The 18,067-nt window shown below is 53.3% G+C and overlaps 36 non-coding genes across 36 annotated transcripts; all 36 read left to right on the top strand.

Moving 5' to 3' along the window:
• The first annotated feature begins 406 nt into the window (after positions 1 to 406).
• On the top strand, positions 407 to 488 carry Trnal-uag (transfer RNA leucine (anticodon UAG)). The gene has a single exon. It is a non-coding gene; the product is annotated as a tRNA-Leu (tRNA).
• Positions 489 to 932: 444 nt separating this feature from the next.
• Positions 933 to 1,004, top strand: Trnae-cuc (transfer RNA glutamic acid (anticodon CUC)). The gene has a single exon. It is a non-coding gene; the product is annotated as a tRNA-Glu (tRNA).
• A 374-nt stretch (positions 1,005 to 1,378) lies between these two features.
• Positions 1,379 to 1,450, top strand: Trnah-gug (transfer RNA histidin (anticodon GUG)). Its single transcript has one exon. It is a non-coding gene; the product is annotated as a tRNA-His (tRNA).
• Positions 1,451 to 1,916: 466 nt separating this feature from the next.
• On the top strand, positions 1,917 to 1,998 carry Trnal-uag (transfer RNA leucine (anticodon UAG)). The gene has a single exon. It is a non-coding gene; the product is annotated as a tRNA-Leu (tRNA).
• Positions 1,999 to 2,442: 444 nt separating this feature from the next.
• Trnae-cuc (transfer RNA glutamic acid (anticodon CUC)) lies at positions 2,443 to 2,513 on the top strand. The gene has a single exon. It is a non-coding gene; the product is annotated as a tRNA-Glu (tRNA).
• Positions 2,514 to 2,887: 374 nt separating this feature from the next.
• Trnah-gug (transfer RNA histidin (anticodon GUG)) lies at positions 2,888 to 2,959 on the top strand. The gene has a single exon. It is a non-coding gene; the product is annotated as a tRNA-His (tRNA).
• Positions 2,960 to 3,426: 467 nt separating this feature from the next.
• Positions 3,427 to 3,508, top strand: Trnal-uag (transfer RNA leucine (anticodon UAG)). Its single transcript has one exon. It is a non-coding gene; the product is annotated as a tRNA-Leu (tRNA).
• Positions 3,509 to 3,952: 444 nt separating this feature from the next.
• Positions 3,953 to 4,024, top strand: Trnae-cuc (transfer RNA glutamic acid (anticodon CUC)). The gene has a single exon. It is a non-coding gene; the product is annotated as a tRNA-Glu (tRNA).
• A 374-nt stretch (positions 4,025 to 4,398) lies between these two features.
• Trnah-gug (transfer RNA histidin (anticodon GUG)) lies at positions 4,399 to 4,470 on the top strand. The gene has a single exon. It is a non-coding gene; the product is annotated as a tRNA-His (tRNA).
• A 466-nt stretch (positions 4,471 to 4,936) lies between these two features.
• On the top strand, positions 4,937 to 5,018 carry Trnal-uag (transfer RNA leucine (anticodon UAG)). Its single transcript has one exon. It is a non-coding gene; the product is annotated as a tRNA-Leu (tRNA).
• A 444-nt stretch (positions 5,019 to 5,462) lies between these two features.
• On the top strand, positions 5,463 to 5,534 carry Trnae-cuc (transfer RNA glutamic acid (anticodon CUC)). The gene has a single exon. It is a non-coding gene; the product is annotated as a tRNA-Glu (tRNA).
• Positions 5,535 to 5,908: 374 nt separating this feature from the next.
• On the top strand, positions 5,909 to 5,980 carry Trnah-gug (transfer RNA histidin (anticodon GUG)). Its single transcript has one exon. It is a non-coding gene; the product is annotated as a tRNA-His (tRNA).
• A 466-nt stretch (positions 5,981 to 6,446) lies between these two features.
• Positions 6,447 to 6,528, top strand: Trnal-uag (transfer RNA leucine (anticodon UAG)). The gene has a single exon. It is a non-coding gene; the product is annotated as a tRNA-Leu (tRNA).
• A 444-nt stretch (positions 6,529 to 6,972) lies between these two features.
• On the top strand, positions 6,973 to 7,044 carry Trnae-cuc (transfer RNA glutamic acid (anticodon CUC)). The gene has a single exon. It is a non-coding gene; the product is annotated as a tRNA-Glu (tRNA).
• A 374-nt stretch (positions 7,045 to 7,418) lies between these two features.
• Positions 7,419 to 7,490, top strand: Trnah-gug (transfer RNA histidin (anticodon GUG)). Its single transcript has one exon. It is a non-coding gene; the product is annotated as a tRNA-His (tRNA).
• Positions 7,491 to 7,956: 466 nt separating this feature from the next.
• Positions 7,957 to 8,038, top strand: Trnal-uag (transfer RNA leucine (anticodon UAG)). The gene has a single exon. It is a non-coding gene; the product is annotated as a tRNA-Leu (tRNA).
• A 444-nt stretch (positions 8,039 to 8,482) lies between these two features.
• Positions 8,483 to 8,554, top strand: Trnae-cuc (transfer RNA glutamic acid (anticodon CUC)). Its single transcript has one exon. It is a non-coding gene; the product is annotated as a tRNA-Glu (tRNA).
• Positions 8,555 to 8,928: 374 nt separating this feature from the next.
• On the top strand, positions 8,929 to 9,000 carry Trnah-gug (transfer RNA histidin (anticodon GUG)). The gene has a single exon. It is a non-coding gene; the product is annotated as a tRNA-His (tRNA).
• Positions 9,001 to 9,466: 466 nt separating this feature from the next.
• On the top strand, positions 9,467 to 9,548 carry Trnal-uag (transfer RNA leucine (anticodon UAG)). The gene has a single exon. It is a non-coding gene; the product is annotated as a tRNA-Leu (tRNA).
• A 444-nt stretch (positions 9,549 to 9,992) lies between these two features.
• Positions 9,993 to 10,064, top strand: Trnae-cuc (transfer RNA glutamic acid (anticodon CUC)). The gene has a single exon. It is a non-coding gene; the product is annotated as a tRNA-Glu (tRNA).
• Positions 10,065 to 10,438: 374 nt separating this feature from the next.
• Trnah-gug (transfer RNA histidin (anticodon GUG)) lies at positions 10,439 to 10,510 on the top strand. The gene has a single exon. It is a non-coding gene; the product is annotated as a tRNA-His (tRNA).
• Positions 10,511 to 10,976: 466 nt separating this feature from the next.
• Trnal-uag (transfer RNA leucine (anticodon UAG)) lies at positions 10,977 to 11,058 on the top strand. Its single transcript has one exon. It is a non-coding gene; the product is annotated as a tRNA-Leu (tRNA).
• A 444-nt stretch (positions 11,059 to 11,502) lies between these two features.
• Positions 11,503 to 11,574, top strand: Trnae-cuc (transfer RNA glutamic acid (anticodon CUC)). Its single transcript has one exon. It is a non-coding gene; the product is annotated as a tRNA-Glu (tRNA).
• Positions 11,575 to 11,948: 374 nt separating this feature from the next.
• Positions 11,949 to 12,020, top strand: Trnah-gug (transfer RNA histidin (anticodon GUG)). The gene has a single exon. It is a non-coding gene; the product is annotated as a tRNA-His (tRNA).
• A 466-nt stretch (positions 12,021 to 12,486) lies between these two features.
• Trnal-uag (transfer RNA leucine (anticodon UAG)) lies at positions 12,487 to 12,568 on the top strand. The gene has a single exon. It is a non-coding gene; the product is annotated as a tRNA-Leu (tRNA).
• A 444-nt stretch (positions 12,569 to 13,012) lies between these two features.
• On the top strand, positions 13,013 to 13,084 carry Trnae-cuc (transfer RNA glutamic acid (anticodon CUC)). The gene has a single exon. It is a non-coding gene; the product is annotated as a tRNA-Glu (tRNA).
• Positions 13,085 to 13,458: 374 nt separating this feature from the next.
• Positions 13,459 to 13,530, top strand: Trnah-gug (transfer RNA histidin (anticodon GUG)). The gene has a single exon. It is a non-coding gene; the product is annotated as a tRNA-His (tRNA).
• A 466-nt stretch (positions 13,531 to 13,996) lies between these two features.
• Positions 13,997 to 14,078, top strand: Trnal-uag (transfer RNA leucine (anticodon UAG)). Its single transcript has one exon. It is a non-coding gene; the product is annotated as a tRNA-Leu (tRNA).
• A 444-nt stretch (positions 14,079 to 14,522) lies between these two features.
• Trnae-cuc (transfer RNA glutamic acid (anticodon CUC)) lies at positions 14,523 to 14,594 on the top strand. The gene has a single exon. It is a non-coding gene; the product is annotated as a tRNA-Glu (tRNA).
• A 374-nt stretch (positions 14,595 to 14,968) lies between these two features.
• On the top strand, positions 14,969 to 15,040 carry Trnah-gug (transfer RNA histidin (anticodon GUG)). Its single transcript has one exon. It is a non-coding gene; the product is annotated as a tRNA-His (tRNA).
• A 466-nt stretch (positions 15,041 to 15,506) lies between these two features.
• Positions 15,507 to 15,588, top strand: Trnal-uag (transfer RNA leucine (anticodon UAG)). The gene has a single exon. It is a non-coding gene; the product is annotated as a tRNA-Leu (tRNA).
• A 444-nt stretch (positions 15,589 to 16,032) lies between these two features.
• Trnae-cuc (transfer RNA glutamic acid (anticodon CUC)) lies at positions 16,033 to 16,104 on the top strand. Its single transcript has one exon. It is a non-coding gene; the product is annotated as a tRNA-Glu (tRNA).
• A 374-nt stretch (positions 16,105 to 16,478) lies between these two features.
• Trnah-gug (transfer RNA histidin (anticodon GUG)) lies at positions 16,479 to 16,550 on the top strand. The gene has a single exon. It is a non-coding gene; the product is annotated as a tRNA-His (tRNA).
• Positions 16,551 to 17,016: 466 nt separating this feature from the next.
• On the top strand, positions 17,017 to 17,098 carry Trnal-uag (transfer RNA leucine (anticodon UAG)). The gene has a single exon. It is a non-coding gene; the product is annotated as a tRNA-Leu (tRNA).
• A 444-nt stretch (positions 17,099 to 17,542) lies between these two features.
• On the top strand, positions 17,543 to 17,614 carry Trnae-cuc (transfer RNA glutamic acid (anticodon CUC)). The gene has a single exon. It is a non-coding gene; the product is annotated as a tRNA-Glu (tRNA).
• Positions 17,615 to 17,988: 374 nt separating this feature from the next.
• Positions 17,989 to 18,060, top strand: Trnah-gug (transfer RNA histidin (anticodon GUG)). The gene has a single exon. It is a non-coding gene; the product is annotated as a tRNA-His (tRNA).
• Positions 18,061 to 18,067: the final 7 nt, after the last annotated feature.

Raw genomic sequence — 18,067 nt, forward strand, 5'->3', positions numbered from 1 at the left:
ACAGTGCTTTCTTGGTTTTTCACTCGTGTTCCGCAGGCCGCAGTTTGTACTACCACTTCATCACAAGTGTAACCTCCTTGAGCTCACATATGTTTGTTACATGGAGCATTCTAGCTCCGCCTGACAGGTACAGCTACGATACTTTAGTGGTTACGGAAAGCCCAGGTTCGAAACCTGGTCACGGCACGAAAACGTCTCTTGATGCTGTCTCCTTAACTACGACAGCTACAGACAAGTGGCGTCGCTACCATATGGCGGGCACGGCATTTTCTTGTTGTGGGTGGCCTAAAGAGACGCTTCCAGTGGGAGAGCAGTGAAAATACATGGCACGGCGATTGCCAAGATACTTCCATTTCGAAGTGATCTTTGTAGTACAAAGGGAACGTTTTGCCGCCGCTCTTGCAAGGGTAACGTGGCCGAGCGGTCTAAGGCGCTGGTTTTAGGCACCAGTCTCTTCGGAGGCGTGGGTTCGAATCCCACCGTTGCCAATTTTGGCGTCTCATTTTTGTGCCGTTGCTGTGTGTTCTCGTGGAGTAGGACGCAGCTCATGTGACGCGCGTGTTGCGTAGGTAGCGTGGCCGAGCGGTCTCAGGCGCTGGTTTCAGGCACCAGTCTCTTCGGAGGCGTGGGTTCCAATCCCACTGCTGCCAAACGTGTAATGTTTCCTGCATCAAAGTCACATGCACTCATTGCCCGCAAAGGAAACAGCACAACAAGGCGTGAGCGTCTGCTTCGTGAATTGTCGTAGAACAGTACGTGGTGCAACGGCAGGATTTGTAGGCGCCTTTTGCTCTCATCACTGCTGGCGTTCGTCTCCACGATATGCGTCCAGAGCATGCCGTTCTATAGCGTGCGAGAGTGGATTTTTTACAGTTGTCGTCAGTTAATCGTGGGTGCTTGCTGCGTTCGCTGGAGGAGCACTGGCGTTGTAATCCGGTGTAGTCTAGTGGCTAGGATACCTGGCTCTCACCCAGGAGGCCCGGGTTCGATTCCCGGTACCGGAAATGCGCGTTTTTGTTGCTCCTCTTATGCGACTTGTCTCGACTTTGCTCGACTGACGCTACGCTGACGCGTGCAGAAAGCCACGTTAAGTATGATTCGTGGCAACACCCGACGGCGAGAGAGATGCTGCGTCTGTCCACTTGTTATCGAGTCACATGTCTGTAGTCAAGAGGCTTGGAGGACTGCAAGACATTGCCACGGAGGTGAATGCAGCTAACCACTGTAGTTAGTGTCCCGACAGCGCAGGCACGTTGATCTGCTCGTATGCATGTGATGGAGACCGTGTCTGCCACTGCTGTGGCGTACACCTTGGCCTAGGCTTTGCTGTGTATCGACACTTGCATTCCAGCCAGCTGCTTTCGGGGGCGCCTCCGTGGCCGTGATCGTCTAGTGGTTAGGACATTGCGTTGTGGCCGCAATAACCCAGGTTCGAATCCTGGTCACGGCAATTTTGAAAGTTTTTCCTTGCTGCCGTTGCATTGACGATAGTGCACGAGTACTCGAAATCACAGTGCTTTCTTGGTTTTTCACTCGTGTTCCGCAGGCCGCAGTTTGTACTACCACTTCATCACAAGTGTAACCTCCTTGAGCTCACATATGTTTGTTACATGGAGCATTCTAGCTCCGCCTGACAGGTACAGCTACGATACTTTAGTGGTTACGGAAAGCCCAGGTTCGAAACCTGGTCACGGCACGAAAACGTCTCTTGATGCTGTCTCCTTAACTACGACAGCTACAGACAAGTGGCGTCGCTACCATATGGCGGGCACGGCATTTTCTTGTTGTGGGTGGCCTAAAGAGACGCTTCCAGTGGGAGAGCAGTGAAAATACATGGCACGGCGATTGCCAAGATACTTCCATTTCGAAGTGATCTTTGTAGTACAAAGGGAACGTTTTGCCGCCGCTCTTGCAAGGGTAACGTGGCCGAGCGGTCTAAGGCGCTGGTTTTAGGCACCAGTCTCTTCGGAGGCGTGGGTTCGAATCCCACCGTTGCCAATTTTGGCGTCTCATTTTTGTGCCGTTGCTGTGTGTTCTCGTGGAGTAGGACGCAGCTCATGTGACGCGCGTGTTGCGTAGGTAGCGTGGCCGAGCGGTCTCAGGCGCTGGTTTCAGGCACCAGTCTCTTCGGAGGCGTGGGTTCCAATCCCACTGCTGCCAAACGTGTAATGTTTCCTGCATCAAAGTCACATGCACTCATTGCCCGCAAAGGAAACAGCACAACAAGGCGTGAGCGTCTGCTTCGTGAATTGTCGTAGAACAGTACGTGGTGCAACGGCAGGATTTGTAGGCGCCTTTTGCTCTCATCACTGCTGGCGTTCGTCTCCACGATATGCGTCCAGAGCATGCCGTTCTATAGCGTGCGAGAGTGGATTTTTTACAGTTGTCGTCAGTTAATCGTGGGTGCTTGCTGCGTTCGCTGGAGGAGCACTGGCGTTGTAATCCGGTGTAGTCTAGTGGCTAGGATACCTGGCTCTCACCCAGGAGGCCCGGGTTCGATTCCGGTACCGGAAATGCGCGTTTTTGTTGCTCCTCTTATGCGACTTGTCTCGACTTTGCTCGACTGACGCTACGCTGACGCGTGCAGAAAGCCACGTTAAGTATGATTCGTGGCAACACCCGACGGCGAGAGAGATGCTGCGTCTGTCCACTTGTTATCGAGTCACATGTCTGTAGTCAAGAGGCTTGGAGGACTGCAAGACATTGCCACGGAGGTGAATGCAGCTAACCACTGTAGTTAGTGTCCCGACAGCGCAGGCACGTTGATCTGCTCGTATGCATGTGATGGAGACCGTGTCTGCCACTGCTGTGGCGTACACCTTGGCCTAGGCTTTGCTGTGTATCGACACTTGCATTCCAGCCAGCTGCTTTCGGGGGCGCCTCCGTGGCCGTGATCGTCTAGTGGTTAGGACATTGCGTTGTGGCCGCAATAACCCAGGTTCGAATCCTGGTCACGGCAATTTTGAAAGTTTTTTCCTTGCTGCCGTTGCATTGACGATAGTGCACGAGTACTCGAAATCACAGTGCTTTCTTGGTTTTTCACTCGTGTTCCGCAGGCCGCAGTTTGTACTACCACTTCATCACAAGTGTAACCTCCTTGAGCTCACATATGTTTGTTACATGGAGCATTCTAGCTCCGCCTGACAGGTACAGCTACGATACTTTAGTGGTTACGGAAAGCCCAGGTTCGAAACCTGGTCACGGCACGAAAACGTCTCTTGATGCTGTCTCCTTAACTACGACAGCTACAGACAAGTGGCGTCGCTACCATATGGCGGGCACGGCATTTTCTTGTTGTGGGTGGCCTAAAGAGACGCTTCCAGTGGGAGAGCAGTGAAAATACATGGCACGGCGATTGCCAAGATACTTCCATTTCGAAGTGATCTTTGTAGTACAAAGGGAACGTTTTGCCGCCGCTCTTGCAAGGGTAACGTGGCCGAGCGGTCTAAGGCGCTGGTTTTAGGCACCAGTCTCTTCGGAGGCGTGGGTTCGAATCCCACCGTTGCCAATTTTGGCGTCTCATTTTTGTGCCGTTGCTGTGTGTTCTCGTGGAGTAGGACGCAGCTCATGTGACGCGCGTGTTGCGTAGGTAGCGTGGCCGAGCGGTCTCAGGCGCTGGTTTCAGGCACCAGTCTCTTCGGAGGCGTGGGTTCCAATCCCACTGCTGCCAAACGTGTAATGTTTCCTGCATCAAAGTCACATGCACTCATTGCCCGCAAAGGAAACAGCACAACAAGGCGTGAGCGTCTGCTTCGTGAATTGTCGTAGAACAGTACGTGGTGCAACGGCAGGATTTGTAGGCGCCTTTTGCTCTCATCACTGCTGGCGTTCGTCTCCACGATATGCGTCCAGAGCATGCCGTTCTATAGCGTGCGAGAGTGGATTTTTTACAGTTGTCGTCAGTTAATCGTGGGTGCTTGCTGCGTTCGCTGGAGGAGCACTGGCGTTGTAATCCGGTGTAGTCTAGTGGCTAGGATACCTGGCTCTCACCCGGGGGGCCCGGGTTCGATTCCCGGTACCGGAAATGCGCGTTTTTGTTGCTCCTCTTATGCGACTTGTCTCGACTTTGCTCGACTGACGCTACGCTGACGCGTGCAGAAAGCCACGTTAAGTATGATTCGTGGCAACACCCGACGGCGAGAGAGATGCTGCGTCTGTCCACTTGTTATCGAGTCACATGTCTGTAGTCAAGAGGCTTGGAGGACTGCAAGACATTGCCACGGAGGTGAATGCAGCTAACCACTGTAGTTAGTGTCCCGACAGCGCAGGCACGTTGATCTGCTCGTATGCATGTGATGGAGACCGTGTCTGCCACTGCTGTGGCGTACACCTTGGCCTAGGCTTTGCTGTGTATCGACACTTGCATTCCAGCCAGCTGCTTTCGGGGGCGCCTCCGTGGCCGTGATCGTCTAGTGGTTAGGACATTGCGTTGTGGCCGCAATAACCCAGGTTCGAATCCTGGTCACGGCAATTTTGAAAGTTTTTCCTTGCTGCCGTTGCATTGACGATAGTGCACGAGTACTCGAAATCACAGTGCTTTCTTGGTTTTTCACTCGTGTTCCGCAGGCCGCAGTTTGTACTACCACTTCATCACAAGTGTAACCTCCTTGAGCTCACATATGTTTGTTACATGGAGCATTCTAGCTCCGCCTGACAGGTACAGCTACGATACTTTAGTGGTTACGGAAAGCCCAGGTTCGAAACCTGGTCACGGCACGAAAACGTCTCTTGATGCTGTCTCCTTAACTACGACAGCTACAGACAAGTGGCGTCGCTACCATATGGCGGGCACGGCATTTTCTTGTTGTGGGTGGCCTAAAGAGACGCTTCCAGTGGGAGAGCAGTGAAAATACATGGCACGGCGATTGCCAAGATACTTCCATTTCGAAGTGATCTTTGTAGTACAAAGGGAACGTTTTGCCGCCGCTCTTGCAAGGGTAACGTGGCCGAGCGGTCTAAGGCGCTGGTTTTAGGCACCAGTCTCTTCGGAGGCGTGGGTTCGAATCCCACCGTTGCCAATTTTGGCGTCTCATTTTTGTGCCGTTGCTGTGTGTTCTCGTGGAGTAGGACGCAGCTCATGTGACGCGCGTGTTGCGTAGGTAGCGTGGCCGAGCGGTCTCAGGCGCTGGTTTCAGGCACCAGTCTCTTCGGAGGCGTGGGTTCCAATCCCACTGCTGCCAAACGTGTAATGTTTCCTGCATCAAAGTCACATGCACTCATTGCCCGCAAAGGAAACAGCACAACAAGGCGTGAGCGTCTGCTTCGTGAATTGTCGTAGAACAGTACGTGGTGCAACGGCAGGATTTGTAGGCGCCTTTTGCTCTCATCACTGCTGGCGTTCGTCTCCACGATATGCGTCCAGAGCATGCCGTTCTATAGCGTGCGAGAGTGGATTTTTTACAGTTGTCGTCAGTTAATCGTGGGTGCTTGCTGCGTTCGCTGGAGGAGCACTGGCGTTGTAATCCGGTGTAGTCTAGTGGCTAGGATACCTGGCTCTCACCCGGGGGGCCCGGGTTCGATTCCCGGTACCGGAAATGCGCGTTTTTGTTGCTCCTCTTATGCGACTTGTCTCGACTTTGCTCGACTGACGCTACGCTGACGCGTGCAGAAAGCCACGTTAAGTATGATTCGTGGCAACACCCGACGGCGAGAGAGATGCTGCGTCTGTCCACTTGTTATCGAGTCACATGTCTGTAGTCAAGAGGCTTGGAGGACTGCAAGACATTGCCACGGAGGTGAATGCAGCTAACCACTGTAGTTAGTGTCCCGACAGCGCAGGCACGTTGATCTGCTCGTATGCATGTGATGGAGACCGTGTCTGCCACTGCTGTGGCGTACACCTTGGCCTAGGCTTTGCTGTGTATCGACACTTGCATTCCAGCCAGCTGCTTTCGGGGGCGCCTCCGTGGCCGTGATCGTCTAGTGGTTAGGACATTGCGTTGTGGCCGCAATAACCCAGGTTCGAATCCTGGTCACGGCAATTTTGAAAGTTTTTCCTTGCTGCCGTTGCATTGACGATAGTGCACGAGTACTCGAAATCACAGTGCTTTCTTGGTTTTTCACTCGTGTTCCGCAGGCCGCAGTTTGTACTACCACTTCATCACAAGTGTAACCTCCTTGAGCTCACATATGTTTGTTACATGGAGCATTCTAGCTCCGCCTGACAGGTACAGCTACGATACTTTAGTGGTTACGGAAAGCCCAGGTTCGAAACCTGGTCACGGCACGAAAACGTCTCTTGATGCTGTCTCCTTAACTACGACAGCTACAGACAAGTGGCGTCGCTACCATATGGCGGGCACGGCATTTTCTTGTTGTGGGTGGCCTAAAGAGACGCTTCCAGTGGGAGAGCAGTGAAAATACATGGCACGGCGATTGCCAAGATACTTCCATTTCGAAGTGATCTTTGTAGTACAAAGGGAACGTTTTGCCGCCGCTCTTGCAAGGGTAACGTGGCCGAGCGGTCTAAGGCGCTGGTTTTAGGCACCAGTCTCTTCGGAGGCGTGGGTTCGAATCCCACCGTTGCCAATTTTGGCGTCTCATTTTTGTGCCGTTGCTGTGTGTTCTCGTGGAGTAGGACGCAGCTCATGTGACGCGCGTGTTGCGTAGGTAGCGTGGCCGAGCGGTCTCAGGCGCTGGTTTCAGGCACCAGTCTCTTCGGAGGCGTGGGTTCCAATCCCACTGCTGCCAAACGTGTAATGTTTCCTGCATCAAAGTCACATGCACTCATTGCCCGCAAAGGAAACAGCACAACAAGGCGTGAGCGTCTGCTTCGTGAATTGTCGTAGAACAGTACGTGGTGCAACGGCAGGATTTGTAGGCGCCTTTTGCTCTCATCACTGCTGGCGTTCGTCTCCACGATATGCGTCCAGAGCATGCCGTTCTATAGCGTGCGAGAGTGGATTTTTTACAGTTGTCGTCAGTTAATCGTGGGTGCTTGCTGCGTTCGCTGGAGGAGCACTGGCGTTGTAATCCGGTGTAGTCTAGTGGCTAGGATACCTGGCTCTCACCCAGGAGGCCCGGGTTCGATTCCCGGTACCGGAAATGCGCGTTTTTGTTGCTCCTCTTATGCGACTTGTCTCGACTTTGCTCGACTGACGCTACGCTGACGCGTGCAGAAAGCCACGTTAAGTATGATTCGTGGCAACACCCGACGGCGAGAGAGATGCTGCGTCTGTCCACTTGTTATCGAGTCACATGTCTGTAGTCAAGAGGCTTGGAGGACTGCAAGACATTGCCACGGAGGTGAATGCAGCTAACCACTGTAGTTAGTGTCCCGACAGCGCAGGCACGTTGATCTGCTCGTATGCATGTGATGGAGACCGTGTCTGCCACTGCTGTGGCGTACACCTTGGCCTAGGCTTTGCTGTGTATCGACACTTGCATTCCAGCCAGCTGCTTTCGGGGGCGCCTCCGTGGCCGTGATCGTCTAGTGGTTAGGACATTGCGTTGTGGCCGCAATAACCCAGGTTCGAATCCTGGTCACGGCAATTTTGAAAGTTTTTCCTTGCTGCCGTTGCATTGACGATAGTGCACGAGTACTCGAAATCACAGTGCTTTCTTGGTTTTTCACTCGTGTTCCGCAGGCCGCAGTTTGTACTACCACTTCATCACAAGTGTAACCTCCTTGAGCTCACATATGTTTGTTACATGGAGCATTCTAGCTCCGCCTGACAGGTACAGCTACGATACTTTAGTGGTTACGGAAAGCCCAGGTTCGAAACCTGGTCACGGCACGAAAACGTCTCTTGATGCTGTCTCCTTAACTACGACAGCTACAGACAAGTGGCGTCGCTACCATATGGCGGGCACGGCATTTTCTTGTTGTGGGTGGCCTAAAGAGACGCTTCCAGTGGGAGAGCAGTGAAAATACATGGCACGGCGATTGCCAAGATACTTCCATTTCGAAGTGATCTTTGTAGTACAAAGGGAACGTTTTGCCGCCGCTCTTGCAAGGGTAACGTGGCCGAGCGGTCTAAGGCGCTGGTTTTAGGCACCAGTCTCTTCGGAGGCGTGGGTTCGAATCCCACCGTTGCCAATTTTGGCGTCTCATTTTTGTGCCGTTGCTGTGTGTTCTCGTGGAGTAGGACGCAGCTCATGTGACGCGCGTGTTGCGTAGGTAGCGTGGCCGAGCGGTCTCAGGCGCTGGTTTCAGGCACCAGTCTCTTCGGAGGCGTGGGTTCCAATCCCACTGCTGCCAAACGTGTAATGTTTCCTGCATCAAAGTCACATGCACTCATTGCCCGCAAAGGAAACAGCACAACAAGGCGTGAGCGTCTGCTTCGTGAATTGTCGTAGAACAGTACGTGGTGCAACGGCAGGATTTGTAGGCGCCTTTTGCTCTCATCACTGCTGGCGTTCGTCTCCACGATATGCGTCCAGAGCATGCCGTTCTATAGCGTGCGAGAGTGGATTTTTTACAGTTGTCGTCAGTTAATCGTGGGTGCTTGCTGCGTTCGCTGGAGGAGCACTGGCGTTGTAATCCGGTGTAGTCTAGTGGCTAGGATACCTGGCTCTCACCCGGGGGGCCCGGGTTCGATTCCCGGTACCGGAAATGCGCGTTTTTGTTGCTCCTCTTATGCGACTTGTCTCGACTTTGCTCGACTGACGCTACGCTGACGCGTGCAGAAAGCCACGTTAAGTATGATTCGTGGCAACACCCGACGGCGAGAGAGATGCTGCGTCTGTCCACTTGTTATCGAGTCACATGTCTGTAGTCAAGAGGCTTGGAGGACTGCAAGACATTGCCACGGAGGTGAATGCAGCTAACCACTGTAGTTAGTGTCCCGACAGCGCAGGCACGTTGATCTGCTCGTATGCATGTGATGGAGACCGTGTCTGCCACTGCTGTGGCGTACACCTTGGCCTAGGCTTTGCTGTGTATCGACACTTGCATTCCAGCCAGCTGCTTTCGGGGGCGCCTCCGTGGCCGTGATCGTCTAGTGGTTAGGACATTGCGTTGTGGCCGCAATAACCCAGGTTCGAATCCTGGTCACGGCAATTTTGAAAGTTTTTCCTTGCTGCCGTTGCATTGACGATAGTGCACGAGTACTCGAAATCACAGTGCTTTCTTGGTTTTTCACTCGTGTTCCGCAGGCCGCAGTTTGTACTACCACTTCATCACAAGTGTAACCTCCTTGAGCTCACATATGTTTGTTACATGGAGCATTCTAGCTCCGCCTGACAGGTACAGCTACGATACTTTAGTGGTTACGGAAAGCCCAGGTTCGAAACCTGGTCACGGCACGAAAACGTCTCTTGATGCTGTCTCCTTAACTACGACAGCTACAGACAAGTGGCGTCGCTACCATATGGCGGGCACGGCATTTTCTTGTTGTGGGTGGCCTAAAGAGACGCTTCCAGTGGGAGAGCAGTGAAAATACATGGCACGGCGATTGCCAAGATACTTCCATTTCGAAGTGATCTTTGTAGTACAAAGGGAACGTTTTGCCGCCGCTCTTGCAAGGGTAACGTGGCCGAGCGGTCTAAGGCGCTGGTTTTAGGCACCAGTCTCTTCGGAGGCGTGGGTTCGAATCCCACCGTTGCCAATTTTGGCGTCTCATTTTTGTGCCGTTGCTGTGTGTTCTCGTGGAGTAGGACGCAGCTCATGTGACGCGCGTGTTGCGTAGGTAGCGTGGCCGAGCGGTCTCAGGCGCTGGTTTCAGGCACCAGTCTCTTCGGAGGCGTGGGTTCCAATCCCACTGCTGCCAAACGTGTAATGTTTCCTGCATCAAAGTCACATGCACTCATTGCCCGCAAAGGAAACAGCACAACAAGGCGTGAGCGTCTGCTTCGTGAATTGTCGTAGAACAGTACGTGGTGCAACGGCAGGATTTGTAGGCGCCTTTTGCTCTCATCACTGCTGGCGTTCGTCTCCACGATATGCGTCCAGAGCATGCCGTTCTATAGCGTGCGAGAGTGGATTTTTTACAGTTGTCGTCAGTTAATCGTGGGTGCTTGCTGCGTTCGCTGGAGGAGCACTGGCGTTGTAATCCGGTGTAGTCTAGTGGCTAGGATACCTGGCTCTCACCCGGGGGGCCCGGGTTCGATTCCCGGTACCGGAAATGCGCGTTTTTGTTGCTCCTCTTATGCGACTTGTCTCGACTTTGCTCGACTGACGCTACGCTGACGCGTGCAGAAAGCCACGTTAAGTATGATTCGTGGCAACACCCGACGGCGAGAGAGATGCTGCGTCTGTCCACTTGTTATCGAGTCACATGTCTGTAGTCAAGAGGCTTGGAGGACTGCAAGACATTGCCACGGAGGTGAATGCAGCTAACCACTGTAGTTAGTGTCCCGACAGCGCAGGCACGTTGATCTGCTCGTATGCATGTGATGGAGACCGTGTCTGCCACTGCTGTGGCGTACACCTTGGCCTAGGCTTTGCTGTGTATCGACACTTGCATTCCAGCCAGCTGCTTTCGGGGGCGCCTCCGTGGCCGTGATCGTCTAGTGGTTAGGACATTGCGTTGTGGCCGCAATAACCCAGGTTCGAATCCTGGTCACGGCAATTTTGAAAGTTTTTCCTTGCTGCCGTTGCATTGACGATAGTGCACGAGTACTCGAAATCACAGTGCTTTCTTGGTTTTTCACTCGTGTTCCGCAGGCCGCAGTTTGTACTACCACTTCATCACAAGTGTAACCTCCTTGAGCTCACATATGTTTGTTACATGGAGCATTCTAGCTCCGCCTGACAGGTACAGCTACGATACTTTAGTGGTTACGGAAAGCCCAGGTTCGAAACCTGGTCACGGCACGAAAACGTCTCTTGATGCTGTCTCCTTAACTACGACAGCTACAGACAAGTGGCGTCGCTACCATATGGCGGGCACGGCATTTTCTTGTTGTGGGTGGCCTAAAGAGACGCTTCCAGTGGGAGAGCAGTGAAAATACATGGCACGGCGATTGCCAAGATACTTCCATTTCGAAGTGATCTTTGTAGTACAAAGGGAACGTTTTGCCGCCGCTCTTGCAAGGGTAACGTGGCCGAGCGGTCTAAGGCGCTGGTTTTAGGCACCAGTCTCTTCGGAGGCGTGGGTTCGAATCCCACCGTTGCCAATTTTGGCGTCTCATTTTTGTGCCGTTGCTGTGTGTTCTCGTGGAGTAGGACGCAGCTCATGTGACGCGCGTGTTGCGTAGGTAGCGTGGCCGAGCGGTCTCAGGCGCTGGTTTCAGGCACCAGTCTCTTCGGAGGCGTGGGTTCCAATCCCACTGCTGCCAAACGTGTAATGTTTCCTGCATCAAAGTCACATGCACTCATTGCCCGCAAAGGAAACAGCACAACAAGGCGTGAGCGTCTGCTTCGTGAATTGTCGTAGAACAGTACGTGGTGCAACGGCAGGATTTGTAGGCGCCTTTTGCTCTCATCACTGCTGGCGTTCGTCTCCACGATATGCGTCCAGAGCATGCCGTTCTATAGCGTGCGAGAGTGGATTTTTTACAGTTGTCGTCAGTTAATCGTGGGTGCTTGCTGCGTTCGCTGGAGGAGCACTGGCGTTGTAATCCGGTGTAGTCTAGTGGCTAGGATACCTGGCTCTCACCCAGGAGGCCCGGGTTCGATTCCCGGTACCGGAAATGCGCGTTTTTGTTGCTCCTCTTATGCGACTTGTCTCGACTTTGCTCGACTGACGCTACGCTGACGCGTGCAGAAAGCCACGTTAAGTATGATTCGTGGCAACACCCGACGGCGAGAGAGATGCTGCGTCTGTCCACTTGTTATCGAGTCACATGTCTGTAGTCAAGAGGCTTGGAGGACTGCAAGACATTGCCACGGAGGTGAATGCAGCTAACCACTGTAGTTAGTGTCCCGACAGCGCAGGCACGTTGATCTGCTCGTATGCATGTGATGGAGACCGTGTCTGCCACTGCTGTGGCGTACACCTTGGCCTAGGCTTTGCTGTGTATCGACACTTGCATTCCAGCCAGCTGCTTTCGGGGGCGCCTCCGTGGCCGTGATCGTCTAGTGGTTAGGACATTGCGTTGTGGCCGCAATAACCCAGGTTCGAATCCTGGTCACGGCAATTTTGAAAGTTTTTCCTTGCTGCCGTTGCATTGACGATAGTGCACGAGTACTCGAAATCACAGTGCTTTCTTGGTTTTTCACTCGTGTTCCGCAGGCCGCAGTTTGTACTACCACTTCATCACAAGTGTAACCTCCTTGAGCTCACATATGTTTGTTACATGGAGCATTCTAGCTCCGCCTGACAGGTACAGCTACGATACTTTAGTGGTTACGGAAAGCCCAGGTTCGAAACCTGGTCACGGCACGAAAACGTCTCTTGATGCTGTCTCCTTAACTACGACAGCTACAGACAAGTGGCGTCGCTACCATATGGCGGGCACGGCATTTTCTTGTTGTGGGTGGCCTAAAGAGACGCTTCCAGTGGGAGAGCAGTGAAAATACATGGCACGGCGATTGCCAAGATACTTCCATTTCGAAGTGATCTTTGTAGTACAAAGGGAACGTTTTGCCGCCGCTCTTGCAAGGGTAACGTGGCCGAGCGGTCTAAGGCGCTGGTTTTAGGCACCAGTCTCTTCGGAGGCGTGGGTTCGAATCCCACCGTTGCCAATTTTGGCGTCTCATTTTTGTGCCGTTGCTGTGTGTTCTCGTGGAGTAGGACGCAGCTCATGTGACGCGCGTGTTGCGTAGGTAGCGTGGCCGAGCGGTCTCAGGCGCTGGTTTCAGGCACCAGTCTCTTCGGAGGCGTGGGTTCCAATCCCACTGCTGCCAAACGTGTAATGTTTCCTGCATCAAAGTCACATGCACTCATTGCCCGCAAAGGAAACAGCACAACAAGGCGTGAGCGTCTGCTTCGTGAATTGTCGTAGAACAGTACGTGGTGCAACGGCAGGATTTGTAGGCGCCTTTTGCTCTCATCACTGCTGGCGTTCGTCTCCACGATATGCGTCCAGAGCATGCCGTTCTATAGCGTGCGAGAGTGGATTTTTTACAGTTGTCGTCAGTTAATCGTGGGTGCTTGCTGCGTTCGCTGGAGGAGCACTGGCGTTGTAATCCGGTGTAGTCTAGTGGCTAGGATACCTGGCTCTCACCCGGGGGGCCCGGGTTCGATTCCCGGTACCGGAAATGCGCGTTTTTGTTGCTCCTCTTATGCGACTTGTCTCGACTTTGCTCGACTGACGCTACGCTGACGCGTGCAGAAAGCCACGTTAAGTATGATTCGTGGCAACACCCGACGGCGAGAGAGATGCTGCGTCTGTCCACTTGTTATCGAGTCACATGTCTGTAGTCAAGAGGCTTGGAGGACTGCAAGACATTGCCACGGAGGTGAATGCAGCTAACCACTGTAGTTAGTGTCCCGACAGCGCAGGCACGTTGATCTGCTCGTATGCATGTGATGGAGACCGTGTCTGCCACTGCTGTGGCGTACACCTTGGCCTAGGCTTTGCTGTGTATCGACACTTGCATTCCAGCCAGCTGCTTTCGGGGGCGCCTCCGTGGCCGTGATCGTGTAGTGGTTAGGACATTGCGTTGTGGCCGCAATAACCCAGGTTCGAATCCTGGTCACGGCAATTTTGAAAGTTTTTCCTTGCTGCCGTTGCATTGACGATAGTGCACGAGTACTCGAAATCACAGTGCTTTCTTGGTTTTTCACTCGTGTTCCGCAGGCCGCAGTTTGTACTACCACTTCATCACAAGTGTAACCTCCTTGAGCTCACATATGTTTGTTACATGGAGCATTCTAGCTCCGCCTGACAGGTACAGCTACGATACTTTAGTGGTTACGGAAAGCCCAGGTTCGAAACCTGGTCACGGCACGAAAACGTCTCTTGATGCTGTCTCCTTAACTACGACAGCTACAGACAAGTGGCGTCGCTACCATATGGCGGGCACGGCATTTTCTTGTTGTGGGTGGCCTAAAGAGACGCTTCCAGTGGGAGAGCAGTGAAAATACATGGCACGGCGATTGCCAAGATACTTCCATTTCGAAGTGATCTTTGTAGTACAAAGGGAACGTTTTGCCGCCGCTCTTGCAAGGGTAACGTGGCCGAGCGGTCTAAGGCGCTGGTTTTAGGCACCAGTCTCTTCGGAGGCGTGGGTTCGAATCCCACCGTTGCCAATTTTGGCGTCTCATTTTTGTGCCGTTGCTGTGTGTTCTCGTGGAGTAGGACGCAGCTCATGTGACGCGCGTGTTGCGTAGGTAGCGTGGCCGAGCGGTCTCAGGCGCTGGTTTCAGGCACCAGTCTCTTCGGAGGCGTGGGTTCCAATCCCACTGCTGCCAAACGTGTAATGTTTCCTGCATCAAAGTCACATGCACTCATTGCCCGCAAAGGAAACAGCACAACAAGGCGTGAGCGTCTGCTTCGTGAATTGTCGTAGAACAGTACGTGGTGCAACGGCAGGATTTGTAGGCGCCTTTTGCTCTCATCACTGCTGGCGTTCGTCTCCACGATATGCGTCCAGAGCATGCCGTTCTATAGCGTGCGAGAGTGGATTTTTTACAGTTGTCGTCAGTTAATCGTGGGTGCTTGCTGCGTTCGCTGGAGGAGCACTGGCGTTGTAATCCGGTGTAGTCTAGTGGCTAGGATACCTGGCTCTCACCCAGGAGGCCCGGGTTCGATTCCCGGTACCGGAAATGCGCGTTTTTGTTGCTCCTCTTATGCGACTTGTCTCGACTTTGCTCGACTGACGCTACGCTGACGCGTGCAGAAAGCCACGTTAAGTATGATTCGTGGCAACACCCGACGGCGAGAGAGATGCTGCGTCTGTCCACTTGTTATCGAGTCACATGTCTGTAGTCAAGAGGCTTGGAGGACTGCAAGACATTGCCACGGAGGTGAATGCAGCTAACCACTGTAGTTAGTGTCCCGACAGCGCAGGCACGTTGATCTGCTCGTATGCATGTGATGGAGACCGTGTCTGCCACTGCTGTGGCGTACACCTTGGCCTAGGCTTTGCTGTGTATCGACACTTGCATTCCAGCCAGCTGCTTTCGGGGGCGCCTCCGTGGCCGTGATCGTCTAGTGGTTAGGACATTGCGTTGTGGCCGCAATAACCCAGGTTCGAATCCTGGTCACGGCAATTTTGAAAGTTTTTCCTTGCTGCCGTTGCATTGACGATAGTGCACGAGTACTCGAAATCACAGTGCTTTCTTGGTTTTTCACTCGTGTTCCGCAGGCCGCAGTTTGTACTACCACTTCATCACAAGTGTAACCTCCTTGAGCTCACATATGTTTGTTACATGGAGCATTCTAGCTCCGCCTGACAGGTACAGCTACGATACTTTAGTGGTTACGGAAAGCCCAGGTTCGAAACCTGGTCACGGCACGAAAACGTCTCTTGATGCTGTCTCCTTAACTACGACAGCTACAGACAAGTGGCGTCGCTACCATATGGCGGGCACGGCATTTTCTTGTTGTGGGTGGCCTAAAGAGACGCTTCCAGTGGGAGAGCAGTGAAAATACATGGCACGGCGATTGCCAAGATACTTCCATTTCGAAGTGATCTTTGTAGTACAAAGGGAACGTTTTGCCGCCGCTCTTGCAAGGGTAACGTGGCCGAGCGGTCTAAGGCGCTGGTTTTAGGCACCAGTCTCTTCGGAGGCGTGGGTTCGAATCCCACCGTTGCCAATTTTGGCGTCTCATTTTTGTGCCGTTGCTGTGTGTTCTCGTGGAGTAGGACGCAGCTCATGTGACGCGCGTGTTGCGTAGGTAGCGTGGCCGAGCGGTCTCAGGCGCTGGTTTCAGGCACCAGTCTCTTCGGAGGCGTGGGTTCCAATCCCACTGCTGCCAAACGTGTAATGTTTCCTGCATCAAAGTCACATGCACTCATTGCCCGCAAAGGAAACAGCACAACAAGGCGTGAGCGTCTGCTTCGTGAATTGTCGTAGAACAGTACGTGGTGCAACGGCAGGATTTGTAGGCGCCTTTTGCTCTCATCACTGCTGGCGTTCGTCTCCACGATATGCGTCCAGAGCATGCCGTTCTATAGCGTGCGAGAGTGGATTTTTTACAGTTGTCGTCAGTTAATCGTGGGTGCTTGCTGCGTTCGCTGGAGGAGCACTGGCGTTGTAATCCGGTGTAGTCTAGTGGCTAGGATACCTGGCTCTCACCCGGGGGGCCCGGGTTCGATTCCCGGTACCGGAAATGCGCGTTTTTGTTGCTCCTCTTATGCGACTTGTCTCGACTTTGCTCGACTGACGCTACGCTGACGCGTGCAGAAAGCCACGTTAAGTATGATTCGTGGCAACACCCGACGGCGAGAGAGATGCTGCGTCTGTCCACTTGTTATCGAGTCACATGTCTGTAGTCAAGAGGCTTGGAGGACTGCAAGACATTGCCACGGAGGTGAATGCAGCTAACCACTGTAGTTAGTGTCCCGACAGCGCAGGCACGTTGATCTGCTCGTATGCATGTGATGGAGACCGTGTCTGCCACTGCTGTGGCGTACACCTTGGCCTAGGCTTTGCTGTGTATCGACACTTGCATTCCAGCCAGCTGCTTTCGGGGGCGCCTCCGTGGCCGTGATCGTGTAGTGGTTAGGACATTGCGTTGTGGCCGCAATAACCCAGGTTCGAATCCTGGTCACGGCAATTTTGAAAGTTTTTCCTTGCTGCCGTTGCATTGACGATAGTGCACGAGTACTCGAAATCACAGTGCTTTCTTGGTTTTTCACTCGTGTTCCGCAGGCCGCAGTTTGTACTACCACTTCATCACAAGTGTAACCTCCTTGAGCTCACATATGTTTGTTACATGGAGCATTCTAGCTCCGCCTGACAGGTACAGCTACGATACTTTAGTGGTTACGGAAAGCCCAGGTTCGAAACCTGGTCACGGCACGAAAACGTCTCTTGATGCTGTCTCCTTAACTACGACAGCTACAGACAAGTGGCGTCGCTACCATATGGCGGGCACGGCATTTTCTTGTTGTGGGTGGCCTAAAGAGACGCTTCCAGTGGGAGAGCAGTGAAAATACATGGCACGGCGATTGCCAAGATACTTCCATTTCGAAGTGATCTTTGTAGTACAAAGGGAACGTTTTGCCGCCGCTCTTGCAAGGGTAACGTGGCCGAGCGGTCTAAGGCGCTGGTTTTAGGCACCAGTCTCTTCGGAGGCGTGGGTTCGAATCCCACCGTTGCCAATTTTGGCGTCTCATTTTTGTGCCGTTGCTGTGTGTTCTCGTGGAGTAGGACGCAGCTCATGTGACGCGCGTGTTGCGTAGGTAGCGTGGCCGAGCGGTCTCAGGCGCTGGTTTCAGGCACCAGTCTCTTCGGAGGCGTGGGTTCCAATCCCACTGCTGCCAAACGTGTAATGTTTCCTGCATCAAAGTCACATGCACTCATTGCCCGCAAAGGAAACAGCACAACAAGGCGTGAGCGTCTGCTTCGTGAATTGTCGTAGAACAGTACGTGGTGCAACGGCAGGATTTGTAGGCGCCTTTTGCTCTCATCACTGCTGGCGTTCGTCTCCACGATATGCGTCCAGAGCATGCCGTTCTATAGCGTGCGAGAGTGGATTTTTTACAGTTGTCGTCAGTTAATCGTGGGTGCTTGCTGCGTTCGCTGGAGGAGCACTGGCGTTGTAATCCGGTGTAGTCTAGTGGCTAGGATACCTGGCTCTCACCCAGGAGGCCCGGGTTCGATTCCCGGTACCGGAAATGCGCGTTTTTGTTGCTCCTCTTATGCGACTTGTCTCGACTTTGCTCGACTGACGCTACGCTGACGCGTGCAGAAAGCCACGTTAAGTATGATTCGTGGCAACACCCGACGGCGAGAGAGATGCTGCGTCTGTCCACTTGTTATCGAGTCACATGTCTCTAGTCAAGAGGCTTGGAGGACTGCAAGACATTGCCACGGAGGTGAATGCAGCTAACCACTGTAGTTAGTGTCCCGACAGCGCAGGCACGTTGATCTGCTCGTATGCATGTGATGGAGACCGTGTCTGCCACTGCTGTGGCGTACACCTTGGCCTAGGCTTTGCTGTGTATCGACACTTGCATTCCAGCCAGCTGCTTTCGGGGGCGCCTCCGTGGCCGTGATCGTCTAGTGGTTAGGACATTGCGTTGTGGCCGCAATAACCCAGGTTCGAATCCTGGTCACGGCAATTTTGA

The sequence above is a fragment of the Schistocerca cancellata genome, unplaced genomic scaffold, assembly GCF_023864275.1.
Source record: "Schistocerca cancellata isolate TAMUIC-IGC-003103 unplaced genomic scaffold, iqSchCanc2.1 HiC_scaffold_667, whole genome shotgun sequence".
Taxonomy (NCBI): domain Eukaryota; kingdom Metazoa; phylum Arthropoda; class Insecta; order Orthoptera; family Acrididae; genus Schistocerca; species Schistocerca cancellata.